We start from the raw sequence: 20,959 nt of genomic DNA on the forward strand, positions 1-20,959 counted from the left end.
TACTGGGATATCAGAACTAGTAACACAAGCTCCCCAAGTCCAAGTATCTGATATATCTCCACCTACTACCTATCAATAAGTGCAAGACAGAGTTAAAGCAGGATATCCCTTTACGATTTTCTGGAATTGCTGACAGACATGTTTATGGCATTTGGAGTGGAAAACTACAGTTCCCAGCATTCTTCAGGTATTTGACAGGGAAAGAGAAGAACTAAGGGAAGGAGGAGTTAGATTTTTGCCTATTAGAGCAGAGAGAGGGATGGAGATAATTGGAGAAAATAAGATAATAGAAACTGCAGAGCTGACACAGAGCTAAGATTTATAACAGGGTAAACAATACAGACTGAGTAGCAGAGACTGTGAATAGTACAAGCAGTATGCAAATGAAAGGACCTGTCAGTGTAGTTGGTAAGACAACATGAGTTATTGCCTGCAAAGTCCACACCACACACTTAATGCTATGAGGTAGTCTACAGACACAGTTCACTCTTTACTTGTGTGTCATTCTCCAGAAGGGGCCCCCAACATTTCAATGCTGAATAGCACTACACATATTAGATTGCTTAGTAAAGCAAGGCCTTTATTGATAGACAAAGTTTAAAAATATATATATATATATATATATATATATATATATATATATATATATATATATATATTCTGCATTGTTGATGTTATTGTGAATGCTTATTGTACCTGCTGTGCTCTGTTTATAATTGCATGTGGTTGAGTAGTGTGTATTGTATAACTAAGTGCCATTTAAACCAAGGGCTACGTTTACTGTCAAGTCTATAGCAGGGACAAGATTTAGAGTCCGTAGGCCTTTAAATAAAAGTGTATTTATTAAGCCCTATACTGATGCTCAGTTGTCTGTGTTCTGCTGGGGAAACTTTTGCCTCTCTGCCGTGGTGTTGTTCCTATTGAGTCTGGCCAAAGTCAACGCAGTTGACAAAAATCAGGGAAAGAAGAGTCCATAGGTTCATGCCACCCAAAAGTACCAGCCACCATATCCTATACACTTGTGTCCATACCATCAGCTTGTGGCCATCACACTTCCAGTGGCACAATGTCAGGTTAATATGCACTCTGACCGCTGTATAAATATTTTGTAGCAGGTCTCCTCTGACATTGTCTTCATTGTACATTTTAATTCCTTAGTTTTCTTTTGTTTGAACTATACATTTGCTTATAATTCCACCCTATTATGCATTATGGGTGCTTAGCACATTTCTCAGGCTTATCTATTATGTAGTCGATTGTGGGTAATTTTTTTCTTTTGTTAATATTAACCTACGGGACGTCTGTGGATAATTCCCTTTAAGGCAGTCTTATATTTGTGCAATTTTCATGCATCCCAATTATTTCTTAGACAATACACTGTAGGTGCATTTATACAGAGGATCTTTTAGTTCCCATTTAGCCATATATAAATCCCTGCTATTGGAGACACTTAATTTCCTTTGATGTTACAAGATACAGTGGCTTACAAGTACATGGTCAATCTTTAACTTAAACCCTTCAATCTGGCTTTTCCCCATTTCATGACTAAATTGTACTTCCTTTCCTAACTTTAACGTAGCTACTTTCAACAATGGTCAACATTCTTGTTGCCTAGCAATGTAACGCTAAGTTGTTACTCAATTTGCTCGTTACCGCTCTAGTGTTCTTTAGAATGATGCTATTTTATCCCTGGTAGATCCTCACATTTTATTTTTCTTGACCGCTCATTAGTTTTTTTTTAGCTTAACTGACACAGTATGTCGGTAACTTTTTTTCTCTGAATATATCTAACAAGTTAACCCGTGCATGATACTCATGCATTCTAGTCAAATCAAGCTACTTAAGGTCTTAAAAAGGTTCTTGTCATGCATTTGGGCCTAGCCCAGGCCTCCTCAGGGGAAGAGTGTTACTTCCCGATGCAAGCGCCCTTTTTAATGTGTGTTCATGAGGTAAAATTACCTCACGAAAATGAGTTTGACCCCTCAACTCGTAAATTTAGCCTTTACTACCCCTCCCACGGGGGGAAGGGGGGATGATGGAAGTTAACTGACTTCACTATTCCAATTTTTTTGTCAAATAATGTCAGTATACCAAATTTCAAGTCAATTGGATGAGCCCTTTCTGAGAAAATAGTTTTTTCCACACACACACACACACACACACACTAACACACGCCGCTACACATGTGTGTTCATGAGGTAAAATTACCTCACAAAAATGAGTTTGAGCCCTTAACTCGTAAATTTAGCCTTTACTACCCCTCCCATGGGGGAAGGGGGGATGATGGAAGTTAACTGACTTCACTATTCTAATTTTTTTGTCAAATAATGTCAGTATACCAAATTTCAGGTCAATTGGATGAGTCCTTTCTGAGAAAATAGTTTTTTCTACACACACAAACACACACACTAACACACGCCGCTAGGCTTTTACTTTTATATATTAGATAATGCTAAGAATTTAGTAGGTCAGTGTATAACTCCGCCCAGCAGGTTGCGCTGCAGCTTGTTTTTTTTTTTTTCACACACAGAATAACACACGCCGCTAGGCTTATATATATTAGATAATTTACGTCTTTATATTTTGACGTTTCTGATCAATGGTAAAATTATTTGGTTGCTTAGCCACCAATTTGTTTTCAAGTGCATGTATTTTTTATTACATATGATGCTATTCATGAAGCTTGCAACATATGTTTGAATTATTGTAGGTTTGCCCTATAAATTCTTTGCACTATGTACAATTGTTTGAATTGCATAACTCAGTAATGTCTGACTCTTGATTTAATATATATATATATATATATATATACACAATTATACATATCAAAAACAATTATAAATATCAAAAGTTGCATTCCCTCGTCATTTAGTTTATCTAATATCAATGTTAAATTTGCTGGTTCCTAACACAGAGACAGGCAGAAAGATAACTGTTCACTGATTAATGGTTGTGCTGGAAGGTACTTAAGCAATTTGTGTTGTTAATTTGTGCACTTCTCACAGAGAAATACTTTACATCATTGTCAATTTATACTATGTAACAAATTGAAATTGTTCATTAGAGAAGCTACTTATTTGTCATTCACATTAAGTACCAGGAAGTCTGAATTACAATATGGCTATTAGTTACTTCTTACTGGCATAGTTGAAGACCCTAATGCAAAATCTAAGCTGGGGATCACCACTACCCCCACTATCTCTAAAAAAAAAAGCCTCCCTAATATCAATATAGGTAGTGACGACAACATATTAACTATATCAATGGTGATATGACATTTCAAACTCAATTATTATTAATTTGATTACATTATTGAGATGTTACAATAGTAATTAGATACTCATGTGCTGGGTTTCTGTAATATGACTTTGCAATGTTACAAATGCACTGAGGAACTGGAAATTTCTGCCCGTAGGGGCATGGATGGAAAAAAATGCTGAGCTTAACTGAAAGCCCCAGAGTGGGCAGATAGGAGGGCTCCGCTGGGCATTGGAAAATATGTTGGGTTCAGTTCTATAGCCAGAAAACTCTGTCTTCCTCTACTTTGTACTGATATGATGATGTAGAAAGGATGCCTAAGAACAATAGAGGCACGTAAACCAGACAATTTTTTTCAGCCTGCAAACAGGACAGGCAAAGAGAAAATGCAATAGAGAAATATTTCAGAATTTGAGAAATGCTGAAAGAAGAGGCAGGGTGAATAAATATAGTATGAGAGGCAGACTATGGAAAAAAGAATAAAGAAATGAGAGAGAAGGATGTTTTACTTACATGTATGCAGAGTGTCTTTCTGGCCATCAGTACAATGCTTTACATGCCACAAATAAGCAGATTCAGCGATTAGAGAGTACAGATGATGGGGCTATTATGACCACTGCCACTAGGATTTAGGACACAGACATTTCTATTCTAATATCAATGCGTAATTGTTACCAACAGCTAATTAATTCCATTATCCAGGAGAGTTGTAGTTACAGATGCTTTTATTTTCATTAAAACTGCACTACCACCTACAGAATAGATTTTACAAATGAGTTTCGGCCCCTGGGCTGTAACATGAAGCAGCTGGTTCTTGCACTGCAGCAGTACATTTCTTAGTGAACTTTTTACAACTTTATTTTAACAACTTAACAATGTCACCTAGAGACAAGGAGTTATATTAAACTACAAATCACATACAGTAAGCATATGACTTAATACTATTCATACTACAGATTTGTAGGTGAAACTGCAATAAAACTGAATATCCATATATATATATATATATATATATATATATATATATATATATATATATATATATATATATATATAGTGGCAATGGGAGTGGTTTGCCACAGGCCTCTCAGAGTGGAATTAGCTATGGAGCTAACAGTCTGCAGGTAAAAGGCTGTAAACCAAGTTATGTACAGGTGTAGCATTGTGCTTAGGTTCAGTTATGTACAGGTCTGAGACACGTGATAAAGTATATGTAAAATGTGATTTGCTTACATGCTTTAATGTGTTTGTATCCACAGCTAGCAGCAGCGCTGATAGGGGTGGCTTTACTGAATAGGTATTACAGATCACCTGATGAGACTTCCTTTAAAGACAAGGTGGGAGTGTCGCCTGTCAGTCACCCAAGCCTGTGGGAGGAGACCTGTGTATTTAACCTTGACTTGTGCTCATGTTAGATGTGACTGATGCTGAACTAGTTGGCCAGTCAGTAGTGAGCTGGTCTGTGTCTAGTAAGCAGTAGGGTCACCAGGAGGTGCAAGCAAAATAGGTTGCTTGCTGGTGTCATCCTGACAGAAGAATAGTTATTTATTGTGATGCAAACAATAAATATATTTGATTTAAACCAAGAAGTTTCGTGTTGCTGATATCTGCTGGGTGTTCTTGCAACAGAAGGTGACAAAAGGGCCACGAGAAGGATGCGTTTTGTTACAATATATATATGTGTGTGTGTGTGTGTATATATATATATATATATATATATATATATATATATATATATATATATATATATATATATATATATATAATACAGGATGATAGGAAAAAGTGGGTGGAGGGAAGGTAAAATCTATCGTCTTTTTGTTATTTACATTTCTAAAGCATAAACGTGATAGCGGCCCTCCCACAGTGATGGCAGAGGAGAGCAGCGGGGGAGATCTAACGACAATAGGAACAGTGCAGAGGAGTGTGGTCAATGGCGCAGCACAAAAGTGCCAGTGCCGGGGAGAGGAATTAATTGGGAGCCACAGTCTACAAAGACTCTAGCTTTCTACCCTGCTCCGACCTTGAAAGGAGAAGGGTGGTCACAGGTCCCGGGCAAATGGTGCCGTGGGGCACCATGTAAGGGCAGTAAAGAGTCCCCACGGGGCATGCAGCAGATGCCTTAGGCTGCATTTTATTATTATTATTATTATAATTATTATCTTTTATTTATAAGGCGCCACCTAGGGTCCGCAGCACCGTACATGACATATGCAGAAAGCATTGATCCGTAACATATTACATGGTACATGAAGAATAAAATACAAAGACCAAACATACTCAATGAATAAATATACCGGTAGCATGGTAATGCAGATCAAATTATTTGTGTGATTGTGAGTAAGAGTGATGGTAGTGACCAGCGAGAATTAGGCCTAAGCTTAAGAAAACAGAGCTAAGTAAGTGGGTCAAGACGTACAGAGACTGATGAAATATTAGAAGGAGAACACAAGAAAAGAGGGCCCTGCTATTGAAAGCTTACACCCTAAAGGAAAGGGGAGACACAGATAGGATGATATTGACTGGGGAGTAGAGGTGAAAGTTGAGACAAGGGAGTTAGGAGGAGGACTGGTAGGCTTGAATAAAGGAATTAATCTTAAGGGCACACTTGAAACCTTTGAAATTAGAGGATAACCTGATGAAGTGTGGGAGATTGTTCCAAAGCTGGGGAGAAATCCGAATAAAGTGGTAGTTCGAAGTGATGATCAGTGCAGTAGTAACACAGCAGTCACTGGCAGAGTGGAGGGGGCGGCATGGAGTGTAGGTAAAGATGAGGCTTTAGAAGTAAGGGTGGATTGATTGAGAGCTTTGAAGGTGAGTGTGAGGAGTTTAAATTTAATTCTGCAGGCCATGGGAAGCCAATGTATCTACTGGTGGAGGGGAACAGCAAAGACTGAGTGGCAGGAGAGAATAATGAGGGGGGGCAGAAGCATTGAGGTTAGACTTAGGAGGGACAAGGTGAGAGTCAGGAAGGCCAGAAAGAAGGAGGTTACAGTAGTCAAGGCAAGAGATTACAAGAGAGTGAATAAGAGTTTTGGTGACTTATCTGGTGAGAAAGGGCTGTATCTTGGATATATTCTGGAAGTGGAAGTAGCGGGGTTTTGAGAGGGACAGAATGTGAGTGTCACTGCAATATGGTTTCTGGAATCCGTCTCTGGACCCCAGGGACTAGCTGTGGCAGGAGTGTAGTGGAAACTGGGGGGATGGATAAATGTCTTGCGCATAGAGCTTGCTTGCAGGTGCAAAGAAGGTGAATCCACATCATGAATAAGCACCAATCTATTTATTTCAGCAGTAGAATGAAGCTGAATTCACACAAATGGTTAATGGTTGTAATTCAGATAACAACAACAGATGAAGTTGAATTCACATGAATGGTTAATGTTTACAGTTCATATACCAGCAGCAGATGACGGTGAATTCACACGAATGGTTAAAGGTTTGCAGTTCATGTAATAGCTACAGAAGAAGTTGAACTCACTGAGAGAAGTCCATAACACAGCAGCAGGTTGAGCTTGAATTCACTCAGAGGTAATGGTGGAGACCTGTACACAGCGGGACAATAGAAGCAGTAACCGGGATGAAGCTGAGTACAGATGAAGGGTAGATCTCTCTATCAAGCAGGTAGTTTAGAGCAACAAAACAACAGCAACTGTAGACCTGGAACCAGGAACTAGGAAGTGTTGCTCTGGCAACTTGCTGAGTGTAGGAGGGGACTCTTATAGTCTGCAGAGGAAGCAAATTGTGGAATGGGATCAGGTGTTCAGACTCAACAGGAAGCTTAGCAAATGTCTCACCCAAGTTGGCAGCCTCCAGTGCTGCAGACAGAAGTCATGCTTGTCCCAGGAAAACATGCTGCATACGACCAGGAGGAAGATGTATGGTAATATGGTACCGCCGAGTGGTGTAAACAGGGCTAAGACCCAGATTTGTGACAGTAAGGTTTGAAGGAGAAGGAGGCATTAAAAATGACCCAAAGGCTTCTGACTTGCGGGACAGAAAGGAGGGTAGTATTATTAACAGAGATAGAGAGTGGGAGAGGTGGAAGAGCCTCAGAAGGGGGGAAGATAATAAATTCTGTCTTGAAAATATTAAGAAAGTGCTGGGACTTCCAAAATGAGGTGGCTAAGAGACAGCAGGAGACACAATACATAAAGGAAGGGGAGAGGTCAGTGAATAAAACATAGATTTGGGTATCATCAGCATAGTGGTAGTTTGAACGGATGAGGAGGGGTTGAAGAGGAAGAAAAGCAGGGCACCAAGAACGGAACCTTGGAGAACCCCGACAGGTAAGGGAAGAGGAGCAGTTGGGGAGGTAAAAGGAAAACCAGTAGAGGACAGTGTTACAGAGGCGCATTGATATAAGAGTTAGTAAAAGGAGTGCAAAAATGGACTGCTGGGAAGAGATGTCATGACATATTGACTAAATTTTGGAGGTGAAGTGGGTAGCAATTTTGATAGCAGAAAGCGAGGAGGGAATTTGGATTGGGGGAGAGGAGAGGATGGAATTGAAGGCGGCAAAAAGGCAATGTGGGTTAAAGGATTGGGAGGAACTGAGTGCCTTAAAGAAGGATAGTTTAGAGAGTGATAGGGTTGTACTGTAAGCGGCAAGTATGAACTTGAAGTGAAGGAAGTCAGCATGAGTGTGTAACTTTCTCCAGAGGTGTTCTGTTCTGCGGGAGCATTTTTGAAGATAGCGGGTAAGTTTTGAGTGCCACAGTTGAGGCATGGACCAATGAAGCTTGATGGTGACTGCCAGGGCGACAAAGTTAAGTGCAGTAGTAAGGGTGTGATTATAGAAGGAGACAGCCTCATCAGGGCAAGAAACAGTGGTGATGGGGGAGAGGAGGGAGTCCAGGGAGGAGGACAATGTGGTAGGATCAATGGTGTCAAGATTACACCTGGTGAGAGTAATCTTAGGGGATTGGGAAGGTGAGATGGGTGGATGCTAAAAGAGAGGAGATGGTGGTCAGAGTGAGGAAAAGATTCCATGGGAAACTGAGATGTTTTGTGCCCCTAAATGGAGGGAGATTGACAGCAGTACTGCTGGGCCCTGCAGTCAGGGACGAGGCTTTGAAACATGGAGAGGCTGAAAAACTGTAGTGGAAGTATCCCTAATATCTGGTGTGCGCAGAACATGAAAATAATCTAAAGATATTCCCTAAAGAGTTATCAGCTTCAGTAGGCGGATGAAGGGAGATCCCTGGATAGTGAGGAATCATTCTGCACAGCCGCAGCAGTAAACCCCCAATGAAATGTGGATTCCAATACCATAAGGGGAGGTTGCTTCATGAAGGCAGTGTGGCTGAAGTCAGGGCCGGACTGAGACTAAAAATCAGCCCTGACATTTAAATCATACAGGCCCACCTCTCTTGATGAGTAGGAAATAAACCATGTGCCGCCACTGAGCGGGGGCGCCGTCAAGGTGGTGGCCACATTGCGTTGGGGGCATGGTCATCACAGGGCATTGATAGATACATTATAATAATACATTACATTTATCACACCCTGCCCATCCACACCACGCCCCCCCCAGACACATTATGACACCACCACTGTACTTATTTATGCCTTTGGTCCATGCCTACTGTCTGTCTGAGTACATGATGATCTCTGACTGATGCTGTGTAATAACTGCATCCATAACACCAGGTTTGTGAACTGCCAGAATTGTTTTATTGCTGCTAAGCGAAATGTGTACTGGAGGAGTACAGTAGTTATCAGACAAAATGTATCTGCAACCCCGATGCTTATGTGCTGGAGGAGAAGGCAGAGTTTAATAATGTATTTGTTGTTTTGAACCGAGATGACCTTGTACCCAATTTTTTTGTATGTTTTCACTGCACCACCACTGTAATTGTTTTTAAAACCCTGAGTATTCAGTACCCCTGGTTGGAGCCACGCCATAGCCAAAGCAGAAGAAGAGGGACACAGCAAGTGGAATACCATGCAACAACAGGATATCCCAAGTAAGTGCCCGCACAATACAACACCAGTACCAGAGGAGTCTCCCGCTTCAGACTTGACATAGCATAGCTAGTATTAAGTACAGGTGCTGCCTGAAAACATAACCTTCTATCATGGTCATATTTTTAAGAAGTAAAATAAACATGTTATAGTTTAACTTTTACCATTAACTGGTTGCTACAGCACCCACACGGAAATACCAGTTATAATTGTCTTTTGTTTGGCTATTATACATTTTATCCCATATTCCGATGTAATCTACAACCTCGCACCTCTGACATTCAATCATCACACAGACCTCTGTTGTTGCTAAAAACTGAGATGCCTCTTGACTTTTTTTTAACCTTTATTTATATAGCACCAACATATTATGCAGCAAATTATAATCTAAACTCTCTACCAGACACGCTAAGAATTAACCTACCAGTATGGTATGTTTATGGACTTTTCAGGTGATGGTTATCATTAGCTTCATAATGTTTTGCAGTATAAGCAAAACAGACTACTTTGCCTTCAGTTGTTAGTTTCTTCATCACCACTCCGTTAACAGGGTCTGATTGGCTTTTAGAACAATCAATGAAGAGCCAGATCACCACCAATCACAATGTATATACCACTGTTTGTTTCTCATTAAACTTGGTCAGTTGCCAGCTAGGACTATAAGCAACAATAGAAAAGCTTCTTAATGGAGGGTTCTTGATAAATAGTGTTTTGCAGAACCAACAGGAGAAAAAAACAGCTGTCCCTTGTGAGACACCTGTCAGCTATGTCTGATCGCCTTGGGGACTGTGTAGTATTGCACTGAATGCCGAGCACAACCATAGTCTCATCATAGCAGAGAAAGACAAATAGTTGTTTCTTCAAACTAAAAACTTGTGGTTGTTTAGCAAGAAATACTAACAGTAAGAGGATGTAAAATGGTTTATCAGAGTGAAAGAGAACTCACATGTAAAAGGCTTTTTAATTGCGCTATTACAAGCAAGACTTACGAAGTGTGAATTAGATAAAGATCATCTGACCGTAAAACATAAAGAATGTGAACAAAGTGTTTACAAATTGACTCAGACTTTCCAATAGTGTTTTGAGGAAAAAGATAAATCCTTTCACTTGTTGCAGACTCAAACTGAGTGGATAAAAGAGAAATGCTGAGATAAAAATGTTGAAAGAGACCCCGAATTGTGCTAAGAAGTGTCAGTGTTTTAAAGTGTACCGAAAAGAATCTACAACAGAAAAAGCAAGAGTTAGAACAATTACCCAGTAAGGAGAAAATGATTTCTGCTAAATATGCAGAAAAACTTGATGAAGCAGAGGCTCACGGTAAAGAGGTCAAAGTTGTGGCCTTGGCTTGCTCTCTAAAGGAGACATTAGAGAATAATGTGTAACTAGAAAGTTTAACCAGTCTGCAACCTGAAGTTGAGTCCAAGTTGTTCTTCAGAGGGTCACTACCACTGTAAACTATGAGTATAAAGGAAGACAGGATTGTCAAAATAAGCAAGGATTTCCTTTGAGGCACAGCAAAAGTATGAGTGTGAGTTAATGCTTTAGCTGATGTTTAAGCTATTAAGGCTTACAAAGAGCCGTTGGCCAATGCCACTACCACATGTTAAAAAAACAGAAGTGGCAGCACAAAAAGTGGAATTCCAACTGTAGTACAAGGGTTCTTAGTAGGAGAAACAACAACAAGAAACGAAGAATCGGGCGCTAAGCTGGTAATGGAATAATATATTTTACATTAAAAAAATGTGTGAACCTTTCTGCTGTTGTTTACAAAGTATAAAAGCTTTAAAAATAAAGAAAAAAATAATTATGGCACATAATACACTAAGGAACTAGCTCTGTAAATTGACACACTTTAATAGCACTTTAAAAACAAAGTAATAGGCCAAAGATAAGCCTTAGTTTGGACATAAAAACATCTCAAGAAAATTAATTCGCTCACAATTACCCTGGGGACGTTAATACAATTTTACATATTTAGCACAAGAACAGATACATGCCTGCATATAGATACATGCATTCATAATAAACCATAAAGTCCTTAAGGGACTTTATATTCTACATCCATAGGAGTTTACAATCCCCAAAGAAACCTCTTCCATATTTGTGTTCCAAATCCCAATCATTTTAAGTAGACTGTCGATAGCTCATGCAGGGAGTCTGATCTAAATCAAAGTATGTGCACAAAAAATCTCCAAGCAGCACTTTCACGGGATTAATTTCAGATCAGGATGCTAACAATTAATAATCAGTGCTTAGGTACTCAAGCAACAAGCTTACAGTCTGAATTCTCTAACATGCACACACACAGATGGACAGACATAGAGTGAGAGAGAGAGAGAGAGAGAAAGAGAGAGAGACTAGGGTCAATTTTGATAGCAGTCAATTAACCTACTATTATGTTTTTGGAGTGTGGGAGGAAACCGGAGCACCCGGAGGAAACCCACGCACACACGGGGAGAACATATAAACTCCACACAGATAAGACCGTGGTCGAGAATTGTGCTAACCACTTAGCAACCGTGCTGCCCTACAAATACATTTAAGTAGTTAAAATAAAGTGTACCAAACAAAATTATAAAAAGAAATAAACTATGTATTACTATGACATGGGTTACCATTCACTGCTGTTATCACAGAGCTTGATAATAAGACTCCCCTAATCCACAAACACAATTTAAAGGTACTGTTCCTCAGCACTTAATCAGATCTTAAATGCTATATAATTATATACCACTTATACCTTTTATCCAAAATCTAACCAGTATATAAGGATATTATTCACAAATCATTATTTAGAACATAAAGATAATATATGAATTGCATTTCTGTGAAACTCTTCAATCAGAATGCAGCAGATAAGAAGCAGTCACAAAATAAAACTGGATACAGACACATCATTCACTTCTAATGAACTTATAAAAAAGCATATTAGATGACATTCTCATCTTTCTAAAAAGTGAATTATTATTGAAACGGAAAAAATTATATTGATTACATGAGATATGCAACCTTATCATTCAAAGTTGCTTTCAAGAATACTTAACCAAAATATTTTTCACAGACTGTAGCTCTTAAAGAAATAAAACATCAACTTATTCCACTAAGATATATTAATGTTGGAAATGGGAGAAGAGCGTACGTATGCTTAAGGACAAGGTGACCATGAACCAGACACATTGTGAAGGCTTGAAAAAGGAGAACAGTTTCTTAGCATGATCAGATAAAAGCCCTCAGTATACATGTGGCATTTACCATAAAGAACAAAAGCTGCTAAGATGAAAACAGAAAGGAAATCAGCATAACCAGAGAAAGTCTGCATAGTAATATGAAACAAGAAAGTTACACAACCTGATGGAGAAATCTGGGACAAAAAGGTATATAATAAGAACCACTTGTGCAATAGTGCCAGATAATAAAAGAGTATCTGCAAAATGTCAAGAAAGAAGGTGTAGCCATGGAATCCTGACGAGGCAGAGGAAGAGGGACTTAAGCATAAATGCCCTTGCCCATAGTCACTCACCCGAGAGGTTGTGAGCTTGGAAGGGTATGTGGGGTAGCAACAGGCTACCGCTAACTGGCCACCTGCTGGTAAAACCTCATCTCCCACAGCGATGAAAAGAGGTGTGACCACACCTATGTGTGGCCCAGAAGAGACCTGCAAGGAGTAAACAACCAACTTACGACCAAGGTAGGCCAGTGTGTATCGTGAGAGATGCAGACACAGGTTGAAATCATGAGAAGATTGCTGGAGGAAAAACCTAAAGCTGGAAGTTGCAGACAAACAGTGAGCTTGATATATGGTAACAGCTAGGAACAAACACAAAAGGGAAAAAGAAAACTGGACTGCAGAATATCCAAACCACAACAGTAAGGGATAATGTTATGTGACCATTTATCAAAAAGTCATGCTGGGACAGCACATCTGATAAGCGGCTGTCTCGGCGATGACTCATTCTTTAACAACTCCTGGTTCTGATCCAAGGTCGCGTATGCGCATGTGCAGAGACAGTTTAATAAGATAATGGAGAGTAGGAACATGAAGATCTCTCTCTCCTGTGAAACTCTCCAAATAGGATAGAATGTCTAATGCCATGTTCAGAATGCGATAGCCATCGGGGCAAAGTTCTGAAAAGCTAAGCTGTTTCCACATGGTTTAAGGTTTGATAAATAGGCCCCAAACTACTACAGGTAAAGTGCTTGGTAGAACAGAGGTACCATAAGAGCTTTATCTGTTACTGAGTTGATGACAATTAAATCATGTTTTTGTTAAAACATTTGCTGGCTATATATCTTTAATTGACACCTAAACACTGCACTACTGACTAAGAATGCTAACATAGCTAATTTCCTTATCACAATATTCTGTATATATAAAGTGTGTCAAAAGCAAAGTTAAAAGCTCCCCTGTCAAAACCTTGTGCTTCTTCTGCTATTGTACCAAGAGAAGCAAACTGAATTCCAGTATATCTAGTACAAATGGGTGTGGTCACTGCTCACACATCCTGGGCCCTGGTACCATTGTGACCATTGGCACAAACATGTTCTTACTTGTAAGAAAGTTAAACAATTAATGTATTAACGAAATGGTAGGGAATATCTAAATAGGATGATATTTAGATCATTTTCAAAACTGATTTGTTTTTTGGACATTTTCCAAAAATTAAATCGCTTTACTAAATCTTCAAATTGATAATAAGATTTTAAATATAATATCTTTTTTTTTTGCTGCCCTCTGATGAAGAAAAAAAGTATTTTACTAACTAAGTTATGTTACCCCAGTGTTTTCAAAAATAAATCCATATAGAGTGCTTCATCCAATGCTCAACTCTGGCAGTCTACACAAGATATTAAAATGTACATTTATTTCACAATTAGTGGGTATTGTCAATTAATACATTATTGGACAAATTCAACTGACATTTATTAATTCACTTTAAAATAATAGTATTTGAAGCTCTCACATTTCTGTTGACTATCATTGCTGTGGCAGGCAGCCCTAAATAATTATTTTTCTTATCTACACTGAACCCCAAATTTTAGTTACAAATTCATGTCTTTCCAGTTTTTAGACACAAAAAATGCAATGGGTGAAGGGACATAGTACTGGTAAGTTTAAATGTAGTTTTTTTTTAAACCATAAGGCAGTAGAACAATAAATACAAATAGTTGTTGAATAATAATTTTTTGCTTTTCCCCAATAGGACCCAAATCACTTTACATTGTTGCAGAGTGTGATGCTGCCAGCTGCTATTCTATGGAATCACTCACATCAGTCCCTGCCTCATTTGAGCTTACAGTTTAAATTTCCTACCACACTGGACTGTGCAAACACACACAAACAATGGGAAATCATAAAAATTTCACACAGAAAGGGCCCTGGTAGGAATTGAATCCATGACTCCAGTGAAGTAGAAATGCTTACCATTGTGCCATCATTAGGGGAATATACATTTATTTTGTAATTAAGTTGACACTTTCTTTAAGCTTCATGATCATAGGGGTGCAATTTCCTTCAAAAATGAATCATAGAAATAGCTTGTATATATCCCAGGGTATTTAGTTAAGTTAAGTTTGCTAGTAGGTTATTTACTAAGTGGCCGCAAATGTAACAAGATGGCTTAGTTTATTAATAAATTTATACATTTATTATTTTAATAAATTAATCAATTAAATACAATTTTTGTATTTAATGTGTTTAATAAATCAAATTTTGCCAAAAACCATATAAATTTATCTCAGGATGGCGATATTGGTCTTTTAAATGGGATCCAGCTGGAGCCTCTATGGTTTTGCTGGATCCCTCCTAGGTGTAAGCAAAGCATTAGGTTGCCAGTGACCAGAAAAAAAGTCTTAATGGAGTAGGGTGGCCTTAGCCGGTGCTCCCAGAGCAGCCCCAGCATGGTAATATGTAGTGACACTGTATTGTGTATCTCTACAATTTGCAGCATTACTTAATATTGGTATTGTTGAATAATAATTAGACCCCCTAAGCCTTACTCTGACTGCCAGATCTTTCTGTTCAGCCTTCCTGGAAAAAGGGTCCTCCTGGTTCTACCATAGTCCCTGTATACTTATGCTGGATTCTCTGGTCTTGTTCCTGGATTCTTGGACTCCTACACTACTCTGCTGCCTACTGGCCTGCCCTGGATATTGCATTATTGGACTTCCTTTCGAGTTTCCCTGGTTATGTTCACCAAGTAGATGTTATAATTTTTGTTCTTGTTTTTTGTAGACTTTTTTGCATTACGTTTTGATTTGTACTATTTTGTTATTTGACTCTGCATTTCTTGTTATATCTACAAGCTAATAAATATTTTTAGTATCACATTTCTTATGTCATGTCAGATCCTTACAATTTTTGTGTATTTATTTACAGTATATGAATGACAAGTACAGTAACAATGAATTGTATAATTATTACATAAGGAATGAAATATAAAGGTGTGGGATGGCTACATGCACAGTGGAAAAATCCCTATCTAAATATTTTTGGACTCCAATAGACTAACTAGGGTGTAAAATAAAAATCATCAAATCAGGCAATGCTGCTGTGTGCCAAGGGAGCATAGCACAGAAGATGAAAACTACACAGAGGCCAGTGCCCTGATATTTCATAGTATTTATTAAGGTTAACATCAAAGTTACCTCTGAGAACAATCCAGGAAGAATAAATTTCAGAGGGGGCTATAAGACACATTCTATGGCTATTGACATATGACATTTATTGATCCTTGCTGATGGCTTCTTTAAGTTCCATGCACTGTAAATGGTTTGATTCTCCAAGGCTATAAATAGTTTGGCAACTTTTGGGCAAAGTTAGACTGATTTAAGAATTGATTCAGGAATTTAAAATAATTGAAATTAGATCAATTAACAGAACTGATTCACCCGTAACACTGCTCCACATGTATATCTGTTCGTCTGGATGAGATGTGTCATCCAAGGTCAAAGTTGTATTTGTTAGATGACATCTGATTTGATGCAGCCATGTATACTGCATGAATAGGTTCTCTTCAGGGATGAGAAGCATGAAGAGATTTTGCAGCGCATCATAGTAAATGGCACCTCACTTATTAGAATTTTTCTGTGACACGGGAAGGGGCAGATGAGTAGAAATTTTCTTTCTTTTTATTTTGGTGCATATGAATTTAATCTTATGGCTCCACAATATAGTTATATTTCACTTTCTGTTCACCAAATCAAATTGTAGTTTTGCCAACTTACACTTTTCAAAGACTTTTTTAAACCAAAACCTGGAAAGCCAAGTTTAACAATATTTCATGTGCATATATATTAAAAGGAGAAACTAATACACATGCAGTAATGTAGTGAAAATGGTATGAATGCAGTGTGGCTAAACACTGCACTTAACTGCACTCGGCTCAGCAAAGCAGATGAGAACATACAGCAATATCACATTATTTAAGGCTCATTATGGTGATTAATACCTCATAGTGATGGCGAGAGTTTACACTCTGCAATCACCTATGGATATGCACCCTGAGTTAACAATATAACACAGGTGACATTAGTGTGTGACAGAGTAATAGAAATTAGCAATTTTAAACAATAGACTAAAGCTGACTTCTCTCCTGAAGATTGCATTGCAGTAAAAACAATGACACAGGGGTTCTCTGTACATGAATCAAAGATCTGGAATGTCCTCCAGTGACTCTCCTCGTCAAATGGCAATGTGAATGGAGCAACAGCAATATCAGCCACAGGTTCTTGGAATAATGGCAAAGAGACAGGGCATCACCCCTGTATTCTCCCTGAATCTCTGAGGGATGGCTGGACTCTCACTTTCCCTCTGTGCTGTTGTTCTGCTTTCTCTTTTCCTTTGGGCTGGTATCCAGCTCTCTCTCTTCCTGGCCAGTAGCAGGGTTCCCTCCACTTATGTGGCAGCTTACTCAGGACCTTCGGCGCATGCGCAGAAGCTCCGTTTCGGCAGCACTGTACTATACAGCAGCCGCTGCGCTGTCAAAGAAGCATCCGCGGCGGTGCTGTATACAATACAGCACCGCCACGGACGCTTCTTTGACAGCGCCACGGCTGCTGTATAGGACAGTGCCGCTATGGTGAGCACTAAGTTATCGCAGGGGGGGGGGTTTCTGGAGACTCAGAAACCCCCCCTGCGTGCGCACTGTCATCGCTTAACACTTGGATATAACTACTTACTTACTATACAGCAGCCGCTGCGCTGTCAAAGAAGCATCCGCGGCGGTGCTGTATACAATACGGCACCGCCGTGGACGCTTCTTTGACAGCGCCGCGGCTGCTATATAGTACAGTGCCGCTATGTAGGGGCCCTTTTTTAGCAGAGGGGAGGGGTTTCTGGAGACCCAGAAACTCCTCCTGCGTGCACCCTTGACTGACAGCTAGCTTGTAGTCTTAACTGGTAGTGTAGAAGCTCTCTGTGTGTGTAATGCCCTTCTCATCTCTAAGTCTCCATGAGTGGTGCATGTTCTCTTCTTTGCTGACTGGTGGCAAGACCCAGACATCCACAGTACTCACTGAGACTGTACTCTCTGTCTTACCCAGCAGCACTAGTGACCAAGTGCTCTGCAGACGCAACCTGTCTCTGACCAGCTTTAGGACTCCCAAGCATGTAGCAGGATCTCTTGCTGTGTGTTTCCCCTCCACTTTTGCAGCATTAGCAAACATGTAGACACTGGTTTCTCATTACAGGTGATTTTTAGGAATGGTGAGCCAACTATGTCTGTTCCAAAGCCAAATGCATAATAACACGAATATTCCACTGAACAGTTTTGAAAGTTTCACTTATCTGTGCTACACTCCATAATCGGTATATCCAGTTATGTTATGCCAAAATATCACATTCTGTAAGTAATATAGAGGTTGCTTTCATATAGAGAAAGGACTAGGAGGCACTGTGTTTGTAATCTGAAGCTTCTCTCAAGACATGTCGAAAAGCTAATGGTGCTGAAGATATGGTACATCCAGTCAATATAGTGTAGACATTCCTTAAATAATGTTTTCATTTTGCTTCATTTTACAAGCGGTTTAAACTTCTAAATCAACTATGCTTTGTGGATTTAAACCAAGATCCTCAAATTACCAGAAATAATTACAACAGAAGTTAATGAATTGTCAACAGTTGTTCACTTGCTGATTTCCCACTTTAGCAGCTTCTGCTGTTACGCATGGCAGGTATCACATTACCTACTCCCTATCAGTACTCATACATAGGGTGTTCATTATTACATTCTGCAATTAAATCAATACACTAAAATATGCAAGAAATAACAGTATAGGCACACCTCCTACTACCAATCTAAATGCAACTAGAAATTATAATTGCACCTACCAGATGGAAAAGCTGGAGAGGATCCCAGAAATAAAATAATATCCACCTGTATGAAATAGGCCTGCAAGTATGATAGGTAAACATAAATATTTATTTGGAATTTATTTATTTTTTTAAAAAAAGATTGACCTTTAACTGAGAAACAACCTTAGTAATGAAAATAATCTGTGCCATTAAACCTTGTGCAGAGAAATAAATGATGGTACGATGTAATAATAACCTGTTCTCTGTATCATAAATGCAAGGAGAATGAGTTATCTTTACATTAAAATTCCTCTTATGCCCTCTGTTCTTGTTCCTACCTATCATAATAATCATTCCCCTGACAAGGCTGGTAATGAAAAGAAAGAACATGGAAGTAATAATCTCTTCTAATGATCAAAATAAAAAAATAAAAAAATTTCATCTTGGAATTAATTTCTAAGGCACTGACCTTGTATTTTTTTAAATCCAAAGTAAATTGTCATTAATTAGTCAAAGGGCAGCAAAGTCGGATTTTGGATTTCATTTTTTTATTTTACAACTTAACCAGATGGCTTAATCCATCTGGGAAAGGCTTTGTCAGACTTCATTTATTTGTTTTACATCCAGTATCATTTCCATAAGACCGTGTGGCAGTATTTGCATCATATTGCATTAGAATGGGATATGAAAACCTGGTTGGTATTCTGGCAGACAGAGAGGAATCCTGAATGTAATCAACATACAACAAAGGTTAGCATATAAGGAATATATAACTTAGGAAACAACTGGTAAGTATGGTAACAAATGATATAAAACACAGCTTTATACATAACACTCCTCCTCAGTGCTGATGAAGTGCTAAGGGAATAATGTTAGTGGGAGAAGCACTATGCAAATTTTTTGGATTAATGTGTAGCGGCAGCCCTGTCACAACATCTAAGAACATTGGCTTCAATTAACATTACCCTACACTGTTACACTTGCAGTTTTAACTGTTTCTTGTAATTGTTCTCTCCTGTACAAATTGATTTTCTTTTGAGATACCCAATGATCCACATTCAAGCTTGAAAACTGCAAAGAGCACTTTGCCTATATAGTTTATTTTATACTACCTAAAATATTAAAAATCATGCAGTGTTAACTGAATTAAGTGAATTCTTTTAATCATTAGACTGCATATTCAGCAGACGACAGAAGAAATAAGCTCACTTAAGTATACTAAGGTAATTGTGTTTTTAGTATGTACAAATTGTTTAATGGAAAGAAAAGATTTTTACAAAAAAATAATAAATTATATTTAATTACCTTTAAATGTGTGTGCTTTCTTCATTAACATTATTTGTGTATAGTTTCCAACAGTTGAATATAATTCCAATTAACTCTTTAATGATGAGCAAGTGCATTAATGTAGTATGTCCCTAATCCATGATTATAATGTATTGCATTTATTGTAAAGAGGTTGTCCATTTTTGGACAAATCTCACTTTCAATAGTGCCTGTCTCAATATCAGATCTCCTTCTGGCTTATTACTTGTGCCAACTGGCAAAAGGTACACCTGGTAATATATGGGAATGACTGTTTACTTTATTTATACATGTATAGTACGGCTAGATAAGTTAGCTAGTCGTTTGCCTTGGATATTAGTGTTTAATTAGGTCAGGTATAGATTAGTTAAATTAGATTATAGTTTTTATAACGGTCAGGTGCACAAGCTAGACTTGCAATCAGCTGGTTTATGTTCCTCGAGGCCAGTGTTCCAAACTCTTGGGGAGTTATAGTCATGTTATGTTTGACAGTTATTTTAGCTAGTTAAGATCTGGGGTCTCATGCTGTACATCTCTCATCTGCTGACCTCAAAATAAAATCATGTTGAACCATGATATTGGTGTCAGTCAAGATATTAAAGTACCCATATTCTCACATTTGGTGGCAGCAATGGGATCTCTCACTGATAGGAGAAACTATATAAAAATATATTAGAGAAAGGCTGAGATGGCATACAAGTAAATGAAAACAAAAATTAATCTGCATGAAGTGTGCCAGATTCAAGTTATAGGGACGACAGAAGCTGAGACCCGAATTGCCCTTATCGGGAAGATGGGTTCCTAGAGAATCCTTGGATGAAGGATGACAATTCGAAGTATGAGGAAGCAGTACCCACTTAAGCATCAGCTATTGAGAGTACTCCAACTGCTGAGGCTGTTTATGGGAAGTCCAGCACAAACTCCTCTGAGTTTCTTGATGAACTGGTGGAGGGGGCACCCATATATGAGAAAGCAGCAGTGTTTCAGGCAGTATTGAGGGTCCCTGAATTTCCCCAACAACAGTACATCTTGTGCTATCAGTGCCCAGATTAGGGTATAAAGATGTGGCCAATTAATGAGACTGCCACTGACTTTGACACTCATCTACATATAATTGAGTCTATAATTGTCACACTT

Source organism: Mixophyes fleayi, chromosome 4 (genome assembly GCF_038048845.1).
Source record: "Mixophyes fleayi isolate aMixFle1 chromosome 4, aMixFle1.hap1, whole genome shotgun sequence".
Classification (NCBI taxonomy): Eukaryota; Metazoa; Chordata; class Amphibia; order Anura; family Limnodynastidae; genus Mixophyes; species Mixophyes fleayi.